This window comes from Chamaea fasciata, unplaced genomic scaffold, assembly GCF_029207755.1.
Source record: "Chamaea fasciata isolate MVZ Bird 193981 ecotype frontalis unplaced genomic scaffold, bChaFas1.0.hap1 SCAF_40, whole genome shotgun sequence".
NCBI lineage: Eukaryota > Metazoa > Chordata > Aves > Passeriformes > Sylviidae > Chamaea > Chamaea fasciata.
The window spans coordinates 1,674,891-1,699,291 of record NW_027094125.1 but is presented as its reverse complement, the minus strand read 5'-3'; the positions used below and the strand labels follow the sequence as shown (position 1 = coordinate 1,699,291).

The window sequence follows — 24,401 nt, the reverse complement described above, 5'->3', positions numbered from 1 at the left end:
CACTCACACAGAATGCTGCTTTTTATTGCCTTTCCCAGCCCAGGGCGAACCGTGTCCCCTTTCCCTTTGGCTGGGTAATAGGAAACCTGTATTCTGTCCCCACCGCCTCCTTTTCTGTCCCCTCTCCTCTTCTCCTACTTCCCTTTTGTTTTGGTCTTCATGCTGGCCCCTCTCCCAGCTCACAGCAACACCCAACAAATCAACTAGAACCAATCCAAACCCTAAATAACAACACCAAGAACCAACAGCTTTTATTCTTTCTTCCAATAATTCTTAAGCTGCAGCAAAATATTATATCCTATCTCACTGAGAGAATCGGGCATGAGCCTGTGGCTCGTGCTTGAGCAGTGAACTGATTTGGAAGGGAGCAGAAGGGTTTCAGTAGGCAGTTTGTGTTTTTCTTCTGAATTGCTGAAGGAAAGACACACTCTGGCTTCAGTCAGCAAAAACATTTTCAAGGTGAATTAAAGAAATGCTTGTGAGCAATTCCCAGAGAAGGCAGGTTTTGAGAAGATGTTGAACTGTAACAAATTGTGAATTCCCTTTGCATTAACAGAGTGTTGAGCCCTCTATTCCCTCAGCGCAGTGATTAATGTGTGCAAGTGGCTACCTTAGCCTTGAGAATAGAGTAGTCTTCCTAAGAAGGTAGCTGGAATGCATTCAAGGGGAAAAGAGTGGTTGTAGGGGGCTCTTGAGCATCAGAGGAGAATTGCAGGAATGGGATGTTCCCCAAATGACCACCCGGGTCTCTCAAGAGAGCCCTACTCTCCTGTCGGTAACTTCTGAGAAGTGATTTAAATATGTCAACTAATTTGAGGGAATGTTTAGCCTGTGAGTTTGAGTAATGAGTAATGAGTCGGTCTTATTTCCATGGTTACAAATGAGTAGGTGAGATTTCTGGCTGAGCGCGTGTTAGGAAAGTGATTCCCCACGCACCCAGCACTGAAATAAAGTCATCTATTGACAGGTGAAAATGAAACCTTTTCCAGCTGTTCCCCTCGGGTTTACCTTTCTGGGGGTCAAAGCTCTGTGCTGCAGGTGGCCGGCGTGTGTGCAGAGCAATGCAGCCTCCACAAAGCCCTTGGTTTCCCCACAAGTCATCATGATTTGTTGCCAGGTGTGCCCAGCTGTGGCAGGAGAAAGAGCCCGCAGTGCGGTGGGCGCCGTGCCCTGCCCAGCCAGGGCTCTCTGGCACAGAGGAGCAGCAGCAGCACCTTTCAACGCACTCCTGCCTTGGCCTCACCTGGGACACAGAAGCCTCTGGAAATCAGCACCACCTGGCGCCTTCCCAGCTTGGAGCAGCTCCTGCTGGTGGGCACATCCTGCACTTCTACTGCTTCCAAACAGGAATCAAGGCCGGGCGGGGGGAGACGGACATACAGAGAAGCCCTGGGCTAGTGCAATAAATGGGTAAATGCATGGGGGAATGTGTTAGGAATCATTTCAGCTGTTATGCCAATACTGCCTTCTCTCCTTTTCACCCTTCACATTTCCTGTTCTTTTCCCTCTCACATTTCCACCCCTTCCCCCCTCCCGAGTCTCACAGTTTTCCTGTCATGTTTGCCTCCCAAGTTTTACTTATTTTCTGCACCCTTTTCAGCTCACTTTCCTCACACTTTGCCTCTCACATTTCCCCAGCTTCCCACTTTTTCCTGCCTTTTTGTTCTCTCACGATTCTCACAATTTTCCCCTCACTTATCCTGTCCTTTTCTCCCCTCATGCTTTTCTCCTTTCCTCAGTCATTTTTCTCCAAGTTATCTCCTCATGTTTCTCACTTTTGCCCTCATGTTTCCCAGGCTTTCCCTCTTACATTTCTCCCACTTTTCCCCTCACATTTATCATTCTTTCCCCCTCATGTTGCTTATACTTTTCCTCTAGCATTTTCTGCCCTTTTTTCACTCCTGTTTTCTGCCACTTTTCCCATCCAACTTCCCACCCCTTTTTTCCCCCTAATCTTTTCTGCCTTTTTCTGCCCCCTGGTTTCTCACTCTTTTCCCCTCAGGATTCTCACAATGTTCCCCTCACATTTGCTGCCTGTTTCTCTCTCTCTGCCAGTAATTTTCTCACTCTCTTCCCCTCACATTTCCCTCCATTTTGTCCCCTATGTTTTTCAGCCTTTCCTGATCACGTTTCTTAGATTTTTCCCATCATATGTCCTGCCTTTTCCTCCTCTCACCTTCCTCTCCTATTTTCACTCACATCTTCACCATTTTCCTCTTGTTTTCTCACCCTTTCTCACACAGGTTTCCTACTCTTTTCTTCCCTCACACTTCCCTCCTTTTTCCACTCCCATTTCTCACACTTGTCACCTCATGTTTTCTGCCTTTTTTCCCCTCACATTTCTTAACCCACTGCTTCCTGTCAGTGACTATTTCTCTTCAGTAGTTGATGAGCTTCTTTTCTTCTTTCCTGCAATCCCCTCCTCCAAAGAATGGGTGCCAGAGCAGCGCTCCAAGAAGCCCCTGCCCGTGTGTCTGCTGAACAGAATGGCTGTGCTCGACTTGAACAATCTCGTGAAGAACAACCTAAACTGCAGTGGACTTTCAATTCTCTCTAGTCTTCATAGTGTTCTAAAGAAATAGGCACCCTGAGGGATACACGTCACAGGTGAGCAGCCGCTGCACCATCCGCCTCAAGCAGATCCCATCTCCGTTTTCATCACCTCACAGTCACTGTGACTCCTGCTTGGATGAAACCACTTGTGATGCTGCTTGATGCTAATTGAAGTCCATGTTCACAAGAAGTGCTTTTAGCCCTCTTTTGGAAAAAAAAAAAGAAAAAAATAGAGAAGTTTTTATTTTAAAATGTTCAGTGCCTGGAGTTTCTTTCTATTTTCACCTATTTGAATTGACTTGACATCAAAATACTGCCAGCCAACGTTCCAAACTGGCTGGTCTATGTTTGTGTGCACAGACCAAAGGTGCCAAGCCGTGTCCTTTTCCCGGGTGTCCGTTAATGTCCATTTCAACAGACACTGAAGGGGGGCTCAGCCTGCCCCACACAGGATGGCAGCCAGAGGGCTGAGGCTGCGCCTCCTAGTGAGATCAGCCGCCCTGGCAGCCCGGCCCCAGCCGCCATCTTGTGTGTGGTTCTCCAGCCCTGGCCGCCATCTTGTGTGTGGCTGCCGCAGCCCTGGCCGCCATCTTTTGCACCGACCTAGTCCAGCTCTTAAGCGAATGTGTTGCTGTTTTGTCAGCAGACAGGGTCAGCACCAAAGACACCAACACCAGCAGGACAGGCTACAGAGAATGGCACAAGTTTGGCTCAAAGCAGCCAGTCCTGACTTGTCACTGCCCTTTATCCATGAACATGCCCCCATATGCAGCCACAGCAAATGTCCAACAGCAGCTCCATCAGCCACTTCCTCCTGCTGGCATTGGCAGACACGCGACAGCTGCAGCTCCTGCACTTCTGCCCCTTCCTGAGCATCTCCCTGGCTGCCCTCCTGAGCCACGGCCTTGTCATCAGCGCCGTAGCCTGCGGCCACCAACTGCACAGCCCCATGTTCTTTATCCTGCTCAACGTGGCCCTCAGCGACCTGGGCTCCATCTGCACCACTGTCCCCAAAGCCATGCACAATTCCCTCTAGGACACCAGGACCATCTCCTACGCAGGATGTGCTGCACAGCTCTTTTTCTTTCTTTTCTTCATCTCAGCAGAGTATTTCCTCCTGACCATCATGTGCTACGACCGCTACGTGTCCATCTGCAAACCCCTGCACTACGGGACCCTCCTGGTCAGCAGAGCTTGTGCCCACATGGCAGCAGCTGCCTGGGCCAGTGCCTTTCTCCATGCTCTGCTGCACACAGCCAATACATTTTCCCTGTCCCTGTGCCAGGGCAATGCCCTGGGCCAGTTCTTCTGTGAAATCCCACACATCCTCAAGCTCTCCTGCTCTAACTACTACCTCAGGGAAGTTGGACTCATTGCATTTTCCATCTGTTTAGGATTGTGTTGTTTTGTGTTCATTGTTTTCTCCTATGTGGAGATCTTCAGGGCCGTGCTGAGGATCTCCTCTGAGCAGGCTAGGCACAAAGCCTTTTCTACCTTCCTCCCTCACCTGGCCGTGCTCTCCTGTTCATCAGCACTGGCACATTTGCCTACCTGAAGCCCCCCTCAATCTCCTCCCCATCCCTGGATCTGTCCCTGCCAGTTCTGTACTCAGTGGTGTCTCCAGCCCTGAACCCCCTCATCTACAGCATGAGGAAGCAGGAGCTCAAGGATGCCCTGAGGAAAATGATGCCTGGATCTTTTCAGAAGTAATAAACTCCTTCTTTCCTGCTCCAGAACCTTCAGAATGTAACTCAGAATGTAATCTTGGACATTATTTTCCTATTTGCCCATTTTTTCATTGGGATCTTTCCTTATTCTTTTTCTAGTGTTACTGCTTTGTGATGTCACAATCCACTCTCTGATGTCACAGAGACACCTTCTGTGAAGTCACAGCTAGCTCTGTGATGTCACAACCCATTCAGTGATGCCACACAACCCCCGCAGTAATGCCATACAGTCACCCTGTAATGTCACAGCACACTCTATGACCTCACACCCCACTCTATGATGTCTTAAAGCCACAGCATGATGTCACAGCCAGCTCTGCAATGTCACACACTGCTATCTGTGATGCTGTAGCTGCTCGATGACCTCACACAACAAACTCCGAGATGTCATAGCCCAATCTGTGACCTCACACAACCCACTCTGTGCTGTCACACAGCCCCTTTCTGACATCTCACCTGCTCTGTGGCTCTGTGACACAGCCACAGCGGTGCCACTGTGGCACAGCCCCCTCTGGGACAGCACAAAGCCCCTGCCAGTGCTGAGCCCCTGTGAGCTCTGTCTGCGCCCTGCTCGTGTCCCTGAGGTGCCCTGGCAGTGCCCCAGCCCTGTTGTGCTGTGCGCAGGGGCTGCTCCTGGACAGAGTTGTCTCTCTGCAGCGCTGCCCCTGCCAGGAGCTGCCTCTGTGCCAGGAGCCCGGCCCAGCTCAGCAGCACAGACACAGCACAAGGACTTCAATGTGACCCTCTCGGGGCTTTGGTGCTGTTTACATCAGACTCAGCCCTTCAGAGTGTGCTGAAAAAACTTCTCAAGAATTCAAAGGGAAATTGAAACACTGAAGATTCTTATCGTTTAAAGGAGTCTCACTGGGGGACAGGACTGAGAAAGCGTCCTCAGGTTTTAGTTAGAGCAGAACACTGCAAGCAGTGATGACAAGTAGGGACAGACAAGGCAAAGGTGTCTCTGGTGCTGAGCAAACCTGGATGAGTTCCATGAATCCAAAAGGCCAAGGCCTGAGCCCCAGCCCCTGGCAAGGCAGATCCTGTCCCTCCCTCAGTGCTCAGGGCTCTTCTAGGGCCACTGGGATGTGGGGATGTGCAATGCCAAGGGCAGCACCATGGGGCAGCCCCTGCCAGGCTGCTGAGCAGGGACAGGGAGGCAATGAGGCCCCAGGGCTGCAAGGGTCACTTGTCCCCTGCTGGCCTCAGGCCCAGGCCCAGCAGCCATGGGCAGAGTGCTGCAGGAGTTGGCTCTGTCAGGGCCTTGCAGCTGCTGCCCATCCCTGTGCCCTGTGCAGCCCAGGCTGTCCCACGGTGTCCCTGCCCTGCGCCTCTGTCCCTGCAGGCTGTCGTCACCCCCCGGCTGCCCCACCTGGCTGGGCCCTTCCTTTGCTGACAGCTCTGCGTCCTGCCTGCCTCTGCCTGGGCACACAAAGCCTTGGGCTTGATGCCAAAAGGGTTAATTCAATTTTTTCTGTGCCTGTGAAAATTCAGCAGAGAAACAAGGCATTGAGGGGCTGCTTTCCCAGCAGGGATGGTGACAAAAGAAGAAGAAATCTGGCTCACGGGTGCAGTGATAGAATAAGCACGGACTGAAACTGGGAACTTGGGGTGGGTTTTATGAAAATGCGTAAACTGAAATACACATTTAGCAAATGTATATAAGCAGCACACTTAGAATCACGTATCCACATAAGGTTTGGTGTTATCCCCTGCTGGATCTCAGCCCTGAATAAATGATGCCCTCTTTAACACCATTTTAGTATTAAGGAGTCTTATTCTGATATTTTGGAGAACGGCCTCACGGACCCAAGGAGTCAACTGTGACACTAGAACCTGGTGGAACAAAGGGTCCATTGGGACACTGCAGAATCCAATGGAATCAAGGGGACATTTTGCCACAGTGGGATTGCATGGAACCTGTCTTGGTTTGGGAAGACAGGTATCTGCCAGGCAATAAAAAAAACAACTGCAGTTTCCTTTGGGATGGAGAGTGTAAACCCCCCCCCCCCCCCCTTTTATTTTCTTTTTCAATTATAAATTACAATCAGAGGCTCTTTGGCAAAGAGTTGGGAAATAGGAATAGCAGTTCTTTACTAGTATGTATTACAAAGCAAACAAACACAAAAAAAAACCCCACCAAACAACTACAGCATTAATAACAAACGACAACAGTACCAAGAACCTTGAGGGCTTTGTTTCACAAAACCCAGGGCAGTTTGGTTTCGGTGTCCCTGCAGGATCCTCAGAGCACCAAGCTGAAACAGTGGAAAAGTCCTGGGGTGGTAGCTGGGATGGCAGGGTGTCTCGGAAGGCAGGGGCAGGATGTCCCGGCAGCGCAGGGGGTGCAGGGTCACGCTGCAGCAAGAGGAGCAGCGCCGAAGGAGCCGAAGGCGAGGCAGAAAGCGGCCCAGCTTCCGCGAGTGGCAGAGAAAAACTCAGGATTCAGGCTGAACCGGTGATAGTAGATTTCCCAGGACTGGATCCCTTTGGCCACAGTGAAACTCTTCCAGCCAGCAACAGCCGTTCTCTCCCTCCCTGAACGCCGGAAAAAGAAAAGCCCACAGCTGCCTCAAGCTCTGTCTTTTACCTGCGTTATCCCCCCCTTCCACCTTTGTCCACCTCTTTGTTTTGGTTAAGTACTCTCAAGTATCCAACACTTGGTCTCCTTGGTAACTTATGGGGAAAAAATTCTTTAGAGAAAGAAGGAACAAATCTAACCCCCAACAGAACCAAAATCTGTTTTGACACAGTGTGGCCACATGGAACTGATGCTTCAGATCATTGTGGGACTATGGAAACTCATGGAATCAAAAGTCCATTGTGACAGAAGAGAAAGGCCTCATGGAACCAAGGGGCCATTGTGACACAGCAGGGCCTCACAGAGCCAAGAAGTCCATGGTGACTCTGAGAAACTTCATGGAACAAAGGATCCATGGTGACACTGCAGAACCAAGGAGGCCGTTGTTGATAACATGACAGCTCACAGAACCAGAAGTCCACTGTGACACAGCAAGGCTTCAGGGAACCAGAGGTCCATAGTGACACTCTGCAGCCTCATGGAACCACAAGCTGTCTTGGGTTTTGTAACCAAAAAGGAAAAAAAAATATTCGATTCCATCTGGTGAAATCCACTTGGGGAGGTGTTTTTACTTTATATGTTGTAACTCCAGGAGGGAGTGTGCAATCACCTTTCTGATAACAAGCCAGCTGTTAAAACAAAGTGGGTCATTGTTCCTTATCTCTGCTCACCCTCCCATTCCCTCCGTGAGGATATCTTTTGTTAATGGGCCATTAAAGCTCACCAATGACATGACACATTACATCATCCCATTGTGAGATGCTCTACCCAGGGAGGACGAGCCAAACCGTTTTCATCTAGATAAAAGGGAGTCACAAGTGTCACCAGTCATCCCAGTGTTCCCATGGGACTCCCGAAGGAAGACTGGACCCATCTCTGCACCCTTGTCTCCACAGCACCATCTCTGCTTCCAACAGGACCACATCTGCCATTTCAGGAGGGCTTCCCTTTGGACTGTTTCCAACACCCTGAACAACAGGGTGTCAGGTTGTATTTCTGACTCTGTCAGGGTTTTCTAGGATTTCTTGTTTGTTTGCTTGCTTGCTTATTCTTCTGTTCCACAACATTTGTCTTTTTTTATATCCCTAGTAAAGACCTGCTCTACCTATTCCCAAAATCTTTGCCTGACAGCCTATTAATTGCAAATTTATAATAAATTGTAAACGGGGAGGGCCCGTACATTCCAAGGGAGACTCCGATCTTTCCTGGCAGATACCTGTCTATCTAAACCAAGACACAAGCCCTTGTGACACAGCGGGGCCACTTGCAGCCAAGGGGCCATTGTGACACTGGGGATCCAAGGAGACCTTTGTGACCCTGAGGAACCTCATGGAACAAAGGGTCCATTGTTACACTGGGGGGGCCTGTGGAGCCATGGGGATTGTTCTGATACTGTGGTGCTCCATGAAACAAAGGGGCCGTTCTGAAGGTACCAAGGACACAGTTGTTTCACAGTCGGGCTTCATGGAACCAAAGGTCCCTTGTGACATTGCAGAGCCTCATGGAACAATGGAGACCCTTATGACTCTTTGGGAGCCACAGGATCCAAGGGGCCATTGGGACACTGGAGGGCCTTGTTTAACCACGGGGTCATTTTACCACAGCAGGGCGTCATGGAATCAAGGGGACCACAGTGACACCGCAGGGCTCCATGAGAAGAAGGGTCCTTTCTGACACTGTGAGAAAGGAGTGACATTGTGACACTACAGGGCATCATGGACCCAAGGAGGCCATTTTGAAGCAGTGCAGCCTCATGGAACAATGGAGACCATTGTGACTCTTTGAGGCCTCATCTATCCTAAGGACCATTGTGACACAGCAGGGCTTCATGGAGAGTTGCTCCCAGTAGCCCAAAGTGTGATCCCACTTGCCCCCTTTCAACACCAGCATGAGCCCAATAACCTCCAGTATGATACTTGACACATGCCAGCACTCCTAGTCTGGTCCCAGTATAATCCCAGTTACCCCTGATCACTCACAGTATGGTCCCAGTTCCCTCCAGCTAGATCAACCCCATCAGTCCCAGTATGATGCCATTTGCTCCCATCATGCTCCAAGTCACCCCCACTACAGGGATGATGTGCAGGGTATGTTCCCAGTCACTCTCAGGTACCCCCAGTATTAGTCCCGTCCCTCCCAATATGAACCACAGATGGGCCCAGTGTGGTCCCAGTCACTGCCAGTATGATCCAGTTTTGTCCCACATGGTTCCAGTTGTACTCTTTCACCCTCACTTTTGTTCCAGTCAGTGCCAGTCTTCCCCAGAGTACCCCAGTTCCTTCCAGCATCATCCCATTGTCTCAGAACCACTCAGCTTCACTCTAATTGTACTCACTGCCAGTATGACCCCAATCATCTCCAGCATGCACCCAGTCACTTCCAGTTTGTCCCAGTTGCTCCCAGCTGCTCCTGGTTAAGCTCACCATGATCCCAGTCACTCCCAGTATATGCCAATTTCCCCCACCATGGTCACAATTGCCCCCTGCAGGCTCCTCACTTCCAGGATGAATCCAGTATGATCCCAGTCTCCCTCAGTGTGATCACAGTCTCCCTTGGCATGGGCCCAGCTGCTCCCAGTATGATCCCAGTCTAATGTCAGTACAAACCCAGTACAATCCCAGTCACTGTATGACCCCGGTAAAAACCAGTCGCTCCCAGTGATGACATTTCTAGGGCACCTCCTCCTGCCATGTTCCGACCTGTCCCGGCTCCATCCCTGCTCTTCCCACAAGCTGTGAGATGTCCAGGGAAAGGGGAAGGAAGATGAAGAGGATGAGGGAAGGAGGAAGAGGCGGAGCGGCAGCGGGAAGCGGGAGGAAGAAGAGGAGAGGAGACACCTGGTGGCTCCAGCTGTACCCGAATCCGCAGCCCCCCGGGACCATCGGTCCCATCCCGCAGGTGCCTGGGGAGGGGGAGCTCGCCCCAAATATCCAAGGGGTTGTTCCTGGGTTTGAGGTTTTTTGGGGAGGATGTTTGGAGCTTTCAGCGCTCCAAAGCCGAGCCGCAGATGGCCCCCGGGGGGACTTCGGGGGGTCCCCGGGAGGTGGTTTTGGGGGTCCCGGTGTCGGCAGAGCCTTGGTGGGCCGATGAGATGTTGGTTCCCCTCTGGGTGGGGGTTGGGCTAGCTAGTTTACCCCAGGCATGGTCTTAGTTACACTCAGTTACACCCAGTTGCTCTCACTTTCATCCTGTGTGTTCCCAGTTCTTCCAGTTGCCCTTAGTATAGTCCCAGTCACTCCCAATATGATGCCAGTAACTCCCAGCATGCTCCCAGTCATGCCCAGTTGCCCACAGACGCCAGTCACTCCAAACCTGCTCACAGTAGTTCCCAGCAAGGTCCCACTTCTCCCCAGTGTGGCAGTTTGAAAACAAACCAGCTGGAGATGCCAAGTAAGAATTGTTCCATGACCCATTTCTCATCACTCTGCAGGATATCTTCTGTTAATGAGCCAGCTGTTAAACAAAGGTGTGGCGGTTTTCTTTATCTCTTCCACGACCCATCCTCCCTACAGGGGCACATCATCTGTTAATGGGCCATTGAGTCTCACTGAGTCACTGATAAAATTACATCATTCCATTGCGAGATGCTCCACCCAGAGGGAGGAGCCAAGCATTCCTACCTGGATAAAATCTGACATTGAAAACATCAGAAGCAGCCTGTTTCCACTGGATTCCCAGAGGAGGACCAGACCCATCTACACCACCACTGGACCTTCAGAGGAAAACTACAGCCTTCTACAGGAGTGCTGCTTCAAGAAAACCACATCTGTCACTCCAGGAGGACTGCAGCCACGATTTGATTGGACTGCTACCAACACCCTGACTAACGGGGTGTCAGGTTGTATTCTGTCCCTGTCAGAGTTGGGTTTTTTTTTCCTACTCCAATTTTAGGTTTTTTAAAATTTTATAGTTTAGTCTGTGAGGAAGAGGAAAATGCCCCAGGACAGCCAGGCAGGTGAGGAGGAAGTCAGTGTCCCTTTTTCCCTCTCCCCTGCTCCATCTCCCAGCCCAGCATGGCCCTGGCTGCAGGACAACCCCGCTGCCATCGCCGTCCTGCCAGGGATGGACTGAGGGGATCTGCTTCCCCTTCCCTCTGGCACGGAGGCAAATCCAATCCTCTCCTTGTCCTTCCTCCCCCAGACAAGGAGCTGAGGATGGAGACCAGGGAGGACAAATCCCCGCAGCAGAACCTTGTGGAAGAGGCGGTTTTGAGCATCTCCACAGCACAGGAATCCAATGAAGAGGAAAATCCCCAGAGATCCCACAGGAGGAGGGGCTCCAAACCAATCCCAGGGTGCTCTGAGCAGGAAAGACCCTCCCTGTATTGGGAAGGTGGCCGGAGATTGATCCAGAGCTTGGAGCTGGTTTTCCATGAGCAGCTTCATGGTGGGGAGAAGCCTTACAAGTTCTTGGAGTGTGGGAAGAGCTTTAGCACGAGTTCCAAACTGATCCGCCACCAGATGCTCCACACTGAGGAATGGCCCTACATCTGTGGGGAATGTGGGAAGGGCTGCAGAGACAGCTCCAACCTGATTGTTCACCAGAGGATCCACACCGGGGAGAGGCCCTATCAGTGTCCCCAGTGTGGGAAGAGGTTTCAGACCAGCTCCCATCTCCACGTACATGAGCGGATTCACAGAGAGGAGAGGCCCTTCCGCTGCCCCGACTGCAGGAAGGGCTTCAAGCATAACTCCCACCTCATTTCCCATCAGCACTTCCACACTGGGGAGAGGCCCTACGAGTGTCCCCAGTATGGGAAGAGTTTCTCCGACAGCTCTGTTTTGAGCCAACACCAACAGAAACACCGGTAAGGGAAGCCTTGTGAGTGCCCCAACAGCAAGAAGAGCTTCATGCACTGCTCCAACTCTATCCCCATCAGAGGACCCACACAGGGCAGAACCCTCGTGACCCACATTCCCTATGATCCATGTTGGTGAGTGGCTGGTGGTCCTTTTGTTTTGGCCCTAATTTTCTTTTGATTCATCTTCAGCCCTTTAAAACACACAAAATTGGGGTAGAAGTAACAAAGTCATCAAAGGCATTTAAAGCCTCATTTTTAAGCAGTTTTTCAATGGAATCTGGAATTCAGGGAGATACCTGAGTGGATACAGGGGATTTGGGGGGTTATTTGGTGTAGTTGTCTCCCTTTCTTGGCACTACAAAAGACAAGAGGGATTGATCTGTCACCTAAAAACCAACCAATGCCACTGAATACTACTCAATCTCACCCCAAAATTACTTGATTCCACAGCCCCTCAAGGTGGAATGGGGTTGGAGGGGATTTGGGTGAAATGGGATGCAAATCAGGAGGCGTGAGATGGGCATTGGGTGGGGCAGGACTGGGGAGAGGGGGGTTTGGAGGTGTGAAATGGGGGAAACAGGGCTTGGGAAGGGGGTCTTGATGTCCAGCAAGGGTAGGATGGATTGCAGTGGGGATTGGGAGAGTGTGGTGAAGTCTGAGATGAAGAAGCCAAAATTTGGGAATGATGAAGGGAGGAGTAACCCATTTCTGAGTGAGTTTTTGTGTATTCTGCATTCCTGAAGAGATTTTGGTGCATCCCACGTTTCTGAGGTGGTTTTGGGGCACTCCCCAGCTCTTGGGGGGTTTCCTGAGAGCAGCTCCATGCAGTCCCATTGCCAGGGGTGATTGCCTTGGGCACCAGCTCAGAGCTGCAGCCAGAGTCCGTTGCCTCAGTGCTGGAGATCAGAGAAATGATGAATGGCCCCAGACATCTCCAGGGTGTGTTTGGGGGCCAGGGCAAGTTCTGCATAGGTGGGGTGGTCACTGCCCCAGCCCCAGCCACTGCAGCCTCTGCTCCAGCCCCAAAGTGGCTGCCAAGCCCCTGGCACCCCAAAACCCCCACCTGTGAGAGGGACCAGAGCAGGTGAGGCTGTGACACGGCTGTGACATTGACATTGACATGTCCCACGTCCCTGGAGCTCCCAGCAGCTGAGATGGCGCTGGATTCAAGGGCAACTGTGGACCTCTCTCTCCCTCTCTCTCTTCTCCTGACTTCCTCTTCTCAAATTCTGGAGGACTGGAAGTTGGACAGGGTGGAGTTTGATCAGTCAGTGCTTTGTGAAATGATTTACTGTAATTCCATCTTGCTTTAAGATTTTCCAAGTATCTCATTCTCTGAAGTTTTCGACTAAAAGTTTGTTCTCCACCCTCCTGAGAAGTTTTTTGTTTTCTCCCATGCGCCGCCCAAGGGGGCAGGAACTGCAATGCTGAGCAAGGCCTGGCTTGGCTGGAGGGAGCAGAAAGGCCAAGCCCTGAGCCCAGGCCTGGCACAGCAGGGCCTGTCCCTCCCGGCTGACTTGGGGCTGGTTGTGGGGCAGTGGGATGGCAGGGGCAGCAAGGACAAATGGCATCAACCTGCAAGCCCGGCCAGCCTCCTCAGGGAGGGGCCAGGGAGGAGCAAAGTGCAGGCCCTGAAAGGAAAGTTCCGTCTGTGGGGCCTCCAGAGGCGCTGGCAGAGCCCAGGGGACAAAGGGCTGGGTGCCTGTGGCCCTGCCAGCCCTGCCCAGCCCTTGGCCATGTGTCCTGCAGGCTGTGCCCCCTGTGCGTGCTGCTGCTGTGCCCTGGCCGGCTGCACACGCCCATCTCGCTGTCCCCCCCAGCATTTCTCAGCCCAGCATTTCTGTGCCCTCCCTGGGCTCCCTGCACCCAGCGCTGCCAGCTGCTGGCACACAGAGCCAGGCCAGGAGCCCACCCTGCCAAGGGCCTTTGGAGCAGGCTGGTGGCTGCCGTGGCTCCTGACCTCAGCAGCTGCTCCTGGGATGGTTCCATGGAAGCCGAGCACAGCAACGCTGCTGTGCATTGTCCCTGCTGAGGGTCACACACTGTCAGGGCACACTCCCTGCCTGTAGGATTTGTGCTCGACCCAAGCACTGCACTTGTGGCTCCAGCACTGCTTTCCAACAAAAATGGGGGAAGGCAAACTGTGTGTAGCTCATAGTATTTTAGTGTCTAAAACTTCTTAAGTGATCGGTCATAGAGGTGAAATCCATTTGGAATGAATGGGATGAAGATGTAGTGCAAGATAGAAAAGAGGAGCATAGAAATAACTAGAGGAAAACATATTGGATTGTTTCTTTCCATTTTCATTTCACTTCTGGAAAGCTGTTTCAGTTTTCCGGGAATCTTCTCCACAGTCCGGTCTGCTTTTTTCAAGGACCTCTCCTGGAGAATGAGGTGCAGCTTCTGTCATGAGATGTGCCACAAACTGCAACTTCTCTTGGCTTTCCACACCGTGTGTGCAGCACGATTCTTGCAGCAAAGCAGGAAAAATGTTTGGAGAACTTTGTAACTTGTTCTTTCTTTTCCTTTTGGACTGGGGAGTTGTGCAATTTTTAAGGTTTTTATTGTTACTGTTCTACCCTAAGAAAATATGACAGGGTACCAGGAGTGGTTAGAGAATGCAAACCTGGCTGAATGCAGAGAAAGAATCTCCAGAGGCTGCATCCAGAAGTAGGGATTTGTGTGATAATCATTCCAACATCCCCAGGGACACCTTGAAAGTGATCTAGAACATGAAAATGGGCTGACAGGGAGAGTTTGTTCCTGTGTTCAGTTTTGATGATTCTACATCTCATGCACTGATTTAAATCAAGAGCATAGTCAGTTCATGATAAGCACCAGAACAAGCTCAACCTCTCCAAACAGATGACTGAAAGAATTGGAATAGGAGAAATGCAGGGAATGATTTGGTGAAGTTTGTCTGCAAGAAGGGTCATATTTTTCTAATCATTTCTAATCCATTCCCTCGGCTGCTGTGTTTCTGCGAAACAATTGTCATCCCAGATGCCTCATGAAATGAGAAGCCTGAGCTTGTGGAAGTGCCTGAAAGATGCCCTGTTCCTCTGCAGGGACACTCAGGCTGAAACAGGAGCCTGAGCCCTGTCTTGGGAAGCCTCCTCCGAGCTGGAATTTGTGCCGTGCTGGGAGAGGAGGAGCAGGGGGAGAAGGATGGGCGCTGTGTGGCAGGAGCAGGAGGTTTGGGCCCAGGACATTCCGCCTGCGCCGCTGCCCCGCAATGGGCGGCCGTGCCCGGGGCTCTGGGCCTGGCCCCGCGTGCGCTGAGCTCCCGACACTGCGGGAGCTCCCCGGGCTGGGCTCAGGTTCCCGCTGGCCCTGGGCAGCAGGCTGGGCTCCAGCTGGGATCAGCAGAGCTGGAAAAACCTCTGGCCATCTCCACTTTCTGCTGCTGCTCGGAGGAAGCAAGGAAGTGAATTGGGAAGTTCTGCTTTCTCTTTCTCCTGGTGGATTTTTTTCACTTTATTTGACAGGCCAGAGGCAATTTCTGTGATGGCCTCTGTCAGTTGATTCTATTTCAGCAGCACCAGCAGCAGGGCTGTGTTTGAGTGCTGCACATGTGGCCTGTGTGGCTTTAATTTTCCTCAACACTGTGCTCAGGGACGTGTGAACATTTGGAGATCAGCTGCTCATGATGCCAGAGTTTGCCATCATGACAGCACTCTGGGTGGCACTGATCAAAAAAGGCAATTGCAGCTTTACAAATAAAATTTCAAGTGGCAAGCAGAAGAGGGACAAGAGCAGCCATGATCTCCAACTGCCAAGGCAAAGGCAGCAGCAGCCTCCTGCTGTCACTCAGGGTGAGTAAAACAGTGCTGAAAACAGCGCTGCAGCCCAATCCTTTCTTTCTCTGGAGGCTGGGTCAGGGCAGCACAGGCGGGCCCTGAGGAATCAGGGCTGTTGGTGGGTGATTGTTGCTCTAGTCCAGAACTGATCTGGACAAAGGCCTTGGAAGGCGAGGCAGGAGCAGGTGGGAAGGGGCCGGCGCTGCTGCTGCTCCTGCCCGGGAGCCCCGGCTGGGCCGGGCCGGCGCCCGCTGCGCTGCGGCTCCTGCTGCTGCCAGAGCCGGGCGGGCCTCGGGGACAGGGAATGGACACGGGGGGACACCAAAGGCCGGCGGGGCTGCGGGGATGTTGGCGCTGGGGCCAGCGCCAGCACAGAGCTTCAGCCGCAATTAACGCAGAGGGAAAGGCTGGGGAAAGGCTCCATTTCAGCCTTTCTTGACTCATGGCTGGGAAGGGACCGAAATGAAAGGAGAACAAGCAGGGCCCGACCCCCTCTCCTTTGGGAGGAGCCCCATGCCTGGGGCTGTGAGGGAAAGTGAGGGGCTGTGGGGGTTGTGAGGGGAAGTGAGGGGCCATGAGGGGATGTGAAGGGGAATGAAGAGCCATGAAGGGCTGTGAGGGGCCAGGAGAGGTTCTGTGTAGCCATGAGGGTTTTGAGGGGCCGTGAGGAGCCTCAGCCCTGGCAGCAGCGGGGTCCCACCATGTCCCCAGGGCAGGGCAGCCGTGAGGGGCCGCGAGTGCAGACGTGGCTGCAGAGCGGGCTTGGGGCATCTCTGGGAGGGGATGAGAGCCTTCCCCAGCTCCAAACCACACCAAACCCACCGTTAACAGGATTGTCCCTCTTTAGAAGCTACTGGCAACTTGGAGTCCGCTGTACAGTTTAATACCAGTGGGAAAAGCAAGGGAATTTTCCGAGTGAGTGACATCCAGCTTTAGTTAATCATGTCTACGATTTGAAAGGCTTACCAATGAAAAGTAACATTAATAAATAATAATAACTATAGCAAGTAATAAACTCCCAAATCCCAACACTCAGCACCACCCCAAAATGACAAACCTCATTTTTCTTTACTAGCACAAGGTTCATGAAAACGAATCCTATTAACTTTCTCCACCTCACATCTTCCCCACCAGACAAATGAGGCCATTTGCAGTGTTTAATACAAGTTACAGTTGAGGGCTGGAGGGAACAATGGGGAGACACCACCAATTTCCATGTCAAACCCAGCAGGCTGTCTCCAAAGTGGAGAGAATAAAATGGAATGGGGGCAGGGGCTGGTCAGATGTTCCTCTAAAGGACCACAAAATCACCTCCACGTGAACAGGAGGGGAAAATCAATCCCTATAAACCACCCTGTGTGTTCAGGGACTCAGCTGTGAGGAGCTGGACATGGACAGAGGCATCTGGAACAGTTCTGTCCTCAGGCTGAGCTCTCCAGCCAGGCCCTGAAGTCAATCAGGTGCTTTCCCCGAGGATTCCGTGGTTGCCAACCACCCCTCCAGATGTGGCTTACAGGAGCACGGAACATTTTTCAACATCAGGAGAGCAGAAGAAAAATGACAAGAGCTGCCCAATTCAGAGCTCTGTTTAAAAACCTGGAAAATACAAATCAGTTGAACTCTGAAGCCCAGCTGTGGGCCCTGGAATCCAAAAGAAATCTGGAAAGGCTTTTCACAAGGACTGACACTGAAGAGCTAACAGATGAATGTGTGTGGTTTATTCAGAGGCTTCCAATTTTCTACATTTTTCCTTGAACTGTTGAACTTGACCTTATCTTTGCCTCCTCTTGCACGAAAGGAGCCTCATTGCACCAGCCAGGAAGGCAAAGCTCTTTCTTGGCCCTGGCTGCTGCTGTCCAGGCAGCATTTCCATCCCTCCTGGGGCCTCTTCCCTCAGGGCCCCCAGCAGCAGCTGCTGGAGCAGCACATGGAAGCTGCAGATGGAAGTGCTGCCCACCCCAGCCTGAAGCTACAAAAGGATCCTGCTGAAAGGAACCCCAAGATTCCCTCCCAGGGGCCCTTCTCCCAGTTCTCTTGTGGCTCCTGGGGGAGCTGGGAGTGCTCTACCCTATGGGCAGAGTGGCAGAGAACTGGGCTGCTCCACAGGCTGGGAACATCCTTTAAATAATAAAGCAACCGAAAAATTTTCCAGGGTGTGAGTAGCTTCAGCTCAGAAACATGGCTTTTTTGTATTAATAGTTTAGTACTAAATAAGTGAATGAAATAGATTTCATTTGTAATTCAGATGCATTTCATCCTTTTCCAAGGTTTTGGTCCCTTCCCCCAGGGTCATTTCCTTTACTCACCCACTTTCTAGTCGTTAGAAGGGAGTTAAGCACACCAGAAAAGGCAACAGCTTCTGTTTCAAAGGGAATCAGCCACCACTGCAGGGAAGCTGAATTGCCCCCAGGCACCTGTGTGCATTTGAAGGGTGAGCAGTTGCTGGGACAGACATCTCACACAACTTCTAAGGCTGTGAGAAACCCACAAGTGGCAAAGTATCATTGTGGGTCAACTCCCGCTGAAATTCCATTCCCCCACAGCCTCCAAATGGGCAGGCAGGGCTGGGCTCTGGCAGGGTTCAGTTTTGAGTGCCTTGTGCTCCCTGGCATGGAAGTGATCATATGAACTCTGGCAGTGATTGATTGGGGTATGGCTGCTGAAGGAGGAGGGGGGAATCTCTGGAGACAGGAAAGTCTCTTCTCCTTTCTCCCTGCCCTCTTCAAAGAGCAATGCCTGTGCTGGGTTTACATGGGACCCCTTCCCTCAGCCCAGGGTCTGACCCACTGTGTGCTCTGGAGGAGCCAAACCCAGAGGGGTCCCAATATCAGCCTTGCCTTTCACTGCCTTCCTCCCCCTTACCTCGCCTTGCAGACCCATCCCTTGCCTTGCCTGTCCCCTCCACTCCCCTGCCTTGCCTTGCCTACCTCTCACTTCTCTTCCCTTGCACACCCTCCCTTTCTGTGCCCCCATTGACTTTCTTGTCTTGCCTCCCCCTTCCTCTGCTTGCCTGCTCTACCCACACCTGGCCTGGCCTTGCCTTGCCTTCCTGTCCCTTGCCTGGCCTGGCATAACCCTGCCTTGTCGTGCCCTGTACACACCTCCCTTGCCTTGCCTACTCCTCCCTTGCCTTGACTTGTCTGCCTGGACCTGCCTGCCCCTCGCTGACCTTTCCTTGCCCTGCCTCCCCCTCCCTTGCCTTGCCTTCCCCTCACTCCCTCCCATGGAGAACTGTCGAAGTTGCCTTGCCTTGTTCCTGGAGCTCCTGGTGGCATTGATGAGTTAGGATGGTGACCCAGCTGATGGGCTGTGTCCTGCTGCCAGATTCATCTCTGCTGGTTCTAAACTGCCTTTCTCCCATGCTTGTCATCTAAGACATCTCCTTTTTCAGGGATGGGCCTTTCTCATTCAGACTGTGCAGATTCCAAGGGCTGTTTGGCTTCAAAGGAATGTCTCTCCCTTTGATTCTGTTTTCATTTACAAGTAACCTGAGAACATGACTCAGCTGGAGCCTTTTCCAGGAGGTGATTTAGCTGTGCACATTGATCTCCAGGCCACTCTTTTCTTCTTTGAGCTACCTTGTCCTTAAGGAACTGTGGCTGGTTATGGAATTCGTGGACAGAGGCACTTTAGAGGATGTTGTGGCTGAAGGAGAGATGGCAGCTCTCAGTTGGGTGGTGAGGGATCTCTCTGGTGCTTCCCATGCCATGGACATGCTTGCCCTGGTGAACAGGTGATAAGAACAAAAATACCCTAATCTGCCTTCACTTAGAAAGATGCTACTCTAATGGTGTTGGAGCAGCAGCTCTTCCTCTTGGCCACACCATGTTCTGTTATACTCACCATTCCCCAAGACAAGAAATCTCTTGGAGCCATTTCCTTTCTTTGTGGGATGAATTCAGGTCTTTCATTTTGACCCTTATCTTTCTTTGTCCTCTGTCAGAGCCTGCAGGCCCTGTATTTCCTTCATTCCAGCCAGGTCATCCCCAGGGAGGTCAAAGGCTTCAGCATCCTCCTGGGCATGGCTGGATCTGTCAGGTTGGGTGGGTGTTTTTGGTCAGGGGCAGTGTTCCCAGGCTGTGGGGTCTGGGGCTGTTCCTGCGTGGTGCCAGTTCCCCAGGAGTGGAGCCTGTGGGAGTGCAGGGAGCCCTGCTGCCAACTGAGAGCAGCTGCCCCGTGCCCAGAGGGCCAGAGAGGGGTGTCAGGAGGGGCTTTGGTTTGTGTGTGTCCCTTCCAGAGGGACGGAGTTCCAATGGAAAACGTGCAGGGAATAAATGAAAGCCACTGCAGGAAACTTGAGGGTTTCTTTAAGGGGCCACTTCCATCTTTCCTTGGCTCCAGCTCTGAGGAAACAGAGGCCCTGAGCCAGGGGCTCTGCTCTGCTGCCCTGGGCACCCCGGGGCTCCTGGAACACCCCACGGGCAGGGCGGGCCCAGAGTGTCACAATGTCCCCTTGGTTCCAGCAGGCCCCGCAGGGTCACAGTGCTCCCTCTGCACCCTGAGGCCCCACAGCACCCAGCCCAGGCCACTGCCATGGTTCCAGTCACTCCCAGTATGGTCCCAGGGACTCCCAGTCTTTCTCAGTATATCCCAGTCACCCCCAGCATGCTCCCAGTCACTCCCACTTCCTCCCAGTTGCTTCCAGTATGATTCCAGTGGCCCACAGCCACTCTAAGTCACCCTTGGGGTAATTCCAGTTGCTCCCAGTATATCCCAGTTGCCCTCAACATGTTCCAAGCTGCCCTCAGCCTGCTCCTGGTCACTCCCAGTGGGATCCCAGTCCCCCATTAGTGTCAGATCGGTTCCACCCAGTATGATCACAGTTGCACCAGTTTCCCCTAGTACAGTCCCAGTCACTGCCAGAATGATTCCAGTGGCCCCCAGTACAGACACAGTAACACCCTGCTTCTCCCAGTTGCCCCCAGCATGGTCCCAGTTGTTCCCAGTGTTGTCCCTTCCAGAATCATTCCAGACACTCCCAGTATATCCCAGTTGCCCCCAGCATGCACCAGTCATTCCCAGTCACTCTTAGTAACCCTCAGTGTGGTCCCAGTCACTGCCAGTATTCCCAGGTCCATGCTCCAAATGCTGCTCCCAGCCCTGATCTGTGGGGATGGGAATGTCCCGCTCCCTTCCCGGGGCAGGGTCACACCTGAGCTAGGTGTGCAGGGCAGGACCTTGCCCTGAGCCCAAGCCCTGTCCCACCTGCAGGATCTGCTTCCCCTGGGCCTCTTCCCCCTGCAGCCCCAAGCCCAGCTTGGTGCTAAACAAAGGGGCTGGGCCGGGGTCATCCCCCGGCGGGGGCTGCACACCCCCTCTGCCCCCTCCCCAAATTCCCCCCAGGGGCAGCAGGAGCTGGGGCAGGAGCCCTGTGGGGAGGGAAAAGGGAGTGACACCGGCATGGGGGGTCACACACGCTCTGGGGGGACACACACGGGCCCTGGGGATTCCCCCTGACCTTTTCCTGTAGGACCAGGAGGATAAACCCCAACATGGAGACCCCAAACCCCGGCAGCATCTATGGGACAGGGTTTGGTGGGAGCTTTGGGGGTCTGGGGGAGTCACAACTTCCCCAAAACCCCCTCCCAGCTCCACACCCACTCCCAGACCCCTCAAACCACCTCACAGCTTCTGCCCAGGACATCCCCAATCATTCCCTGCAACATAAATGACCCTAAAAGCCACAATTCCCTCTTCCCATCTCCCCCAAGATCCACCCAAATCCTCTCCAAGACACACAGCCCTTCCAGCATCCCAAAACTCCCTCACCACCCCCCCCCAGAAGGCCCCCAAACCTCCTCCCAGCAACACAAATGCCACCAAGAGCCACAAAAGCCTCTCTCAGTCCCACCAGGAGTCCCAGAAACTCCTCACAGGCCCCTATGGCACTGACCAGGAGAGGCTGGTGGACAGGAACATCCACAGCCAGGAGCACCTCGGGCACTTCAGCAGTGATTTGGGCACGTTGCGGGGGACACCAACAATACGGAGATCCAGGCCAGGGACAGGGACAGAAAGCTGGAATTCCTGGAGAACAGATGGGCTCAAGTGGACACGTTCTGCTGCAACAACTATGAGACTATAGCCATGTCCCTTGGCTAGGGTGCTCCCAGAACACCTAAACCCTCCTGAATATTCCCCTGAACCACAAATTCACACTCAAATCCAGGTAAAATGATTCAGCTTTAGGTCTCTTCACTTAATTTTGCTTATTTTTAATCGAATTCTGGGTGTTTTATAGAAAAATCACAGAAATTAATCCGGTACAAAAATATCTCCAAGACCATCCAATTTGTCTTGATGCCATCAGAAGAAAAAACAGAGCAGAACAGATTTTTTGGGCTGTAAATTAAAAAAAAAAATCCGCTCTTCTCATTTACATTGTTGATCAGAGTCCCAGCAGATGTTCCTGACCCTGTGTTCATCCAGGTGCCTGTGGAGATCCAGGGCTCTGCCCAGTGTGGGTCCTTTGATGGGGGATGGAGTTGGAGCAGTGCAGGAAGCTTTTCCCACAGTCAAGGCACTCATAGGGCTTCTCTTAATGGTGCCTCCGTTGGTGTCGGGTCAAGTTAGAGCTCTGGGTGAAGCTCTTCCCACACTGGGGACACTCATAGGGCCTCTCCCCAGTGTGGATGCGCCGGTGGGTGACGAGGTCGTACTTTCGCTTGAAGCCGTTCCTGCAGTCGGGGCAGCGGAAGGGCCTCTCCTCTCTGTGAATCCGCTGGTGCACAAGGAGAGTGGAGCTGGTCTGAAACCCCTTCCCACACTCAGGACACTGATAGGGCCTCTCCCCAGTGTGGATCATTTGGTGGATGATCAGTTTGGACCTCTGGTTGAAGCCCTTCCCGCATTCCCCACACTCATATGGCCTTTCCTCAGCGTGGATGTTCTGGTGATGGATCAGGTTGGAGCTGTGGCGGAAGCTCTTCCCACATTGCTCACACTCGTACGGCCGTTCCCTGGTGTGGATCCTCTGGTGGCTGATCAGGGTGGAGCTCTGGCTGAAGCTCATCCCACATTCCCCACACTCGTGGGGTCTCTCCCCAGTGTGGATGTGCCGATGTCTGAGAAGATGGAAGTTGCGCTTGAAGCCCTTTCTGCAGTCGGGGCAGCGGAAGGGCCTCTCCTCTGTGTGAATCTGCTGGTGCCTGAGGAGAATGGAGCTGGTCTGAAACCTCTTCCCACACTCAGGACACTCGTAGGTCCTCTCTGCAGTGTGGATCCGCTGGTGGCTACTCAGGTGGGATCTCTGGCTGAAGCTCTTCCCACACTCCAAGCACTTGTGGGGCTTCTCCTCATCATGAACCTGCTCATGGACCACAAGCGCAGAGCCCTGACTTGATCTCTGGCCGCCTTCCTGGCGCAGGGTGTGCCTTTCAGCTTCAGAACAGCTTGGGATGGGTTTGGAGCCTCTTTTCCTGTGAGATCTCCAGGGATTTTCCTCCCCATCGGATTCCTGCAATGTGGAGCCGGTAAAAATGGCCTCTTCCACAAGGTTGTGCCGTGGGGATTTTTCCTCCCTGGTCTCTATCCCCAACTCCTTGTCTGGGGAAGAAAGGACAAGGAGAGGATGGGATTTGTCTCCGTGCCACAGGGAAGGGGAAGGAGATCCCCTCAGTTCATCCCCAGCAGGACGGCGTTGGCAGTGGGGTTGTCCTGCAGCTGGGGGCCATGCTGGGCTGGGAGATGAAGCAGGAGAGAGGGGGAAAGGGGCACTGACTTCCTCCTAACCTGCCTGGCTGTCCCGGGGCATCTTCCTTTTCCTCGCAGCCTCCTCCTCCACCTGGCCAAGGTTTTGGAAGTCCTGGTTTGAGGTGAAAACAAGGGATGAGTACATTGAGTTTGAAAGTTGCTCTGCCCAAGTCCATCTCTAGAGGTCATTGGGCATCGAGGGTCCAGAAAAACCTCTCAAACACCAAGATTCAGCCCTGAAAACACCTCCCAGGAGTTCCCTGTCTCTGCTCTCTCCCCTTGGGTGTTTGGGGGTTCCCCCCATCCCAACTGCTGGGGGTCACACTTGTACTGGGGGTCCCCGGTCTACTTGGTCCCTGCCCTCCCCAGACTGCTGAGAGTCCCAGGAATCTGAAGAGTTCCCCCCTTTTCCACCTCCCCATATAGGGATGATGGCGGGTGTTAGGGTCCTGGGGTCCCTTTTCCCCTTATTCTCTGCTTTGGGGTGCAGGGGGTCCAAGGAGTCCCCCCTGCCCCTCTCCAGGCTGTTGAGGGTCCCGCCAATGGCGGCGCCCCCCCTCTCCGGGCTCCCCACTTTGGGCTCCTGGGGGGCACAGGGCTCTGCTCCTCCAGGCTTTCTGGGGACCCTGGGTGGGGACTACAGCCCTTGGGGCTCCTCTCAGGAGACTCACAATGGGGGGAACGCAGAGAGGGCTGGGGGATCCCAGCAGTGACATCACTGGGAGTGACTGGTTTGTACTGGGGTAACTGGAAGCTTACAGGGGCAACTGGGACTGACTGGGAATGACTACAAGCGTGCTGAGGGCAACTGGGCTATACTGGAAATGGCTGTGACCGTAATGGGGGGACTGAAACCACACTGGGAACAGCTGGAATCATGCTGGGGAGAACTGGGACCATGCTGGGGGCAAGTGGGAGCAAGTGGGAGTGAGTGGGTCTACAGTGAGGCAACTGGGCATGACTGGGAGCGTCTGGGATCATCTATGGAGTGACTGGGACTATACTAGGGGTAACTGGGTGCAACTGGGATGACTCTTGGAAGAACAGGGAGAAACTGGAACCATGCTTGGGGCAACTGAGATCATTCTGGGATCACAGTGGCAGCAACTGGGATTGCACTGAGGGTGACTGGGAGGGGCTGTGAGCAACTGAGATGAGGCTAGAGCAACTGAGCACAACTGGGAGTGACTGAGAATGTGCTGGGAGCAACTGGGATACACTGGGAGAGACTGAAACCACAGTGGGAATAA

General features: G+C 52.9%; 2 pseudogenes; one reads left to right on the top strand and one right to left on the bottom strand.

The window, feature by feature from the left end:
• Nucleotides 1-24,401, bottom strand: part of LOC136303661 (uncharacterized) — a 372,218-nt pseudogene that overhangs the window by 262,807 nt on the left and 85,010 nt on the right.
• LOC136303639 (olfactory receptor 14J1-like) lies at nucleotides 3,716-4,263 on the top strand (annotated as a pseudogene).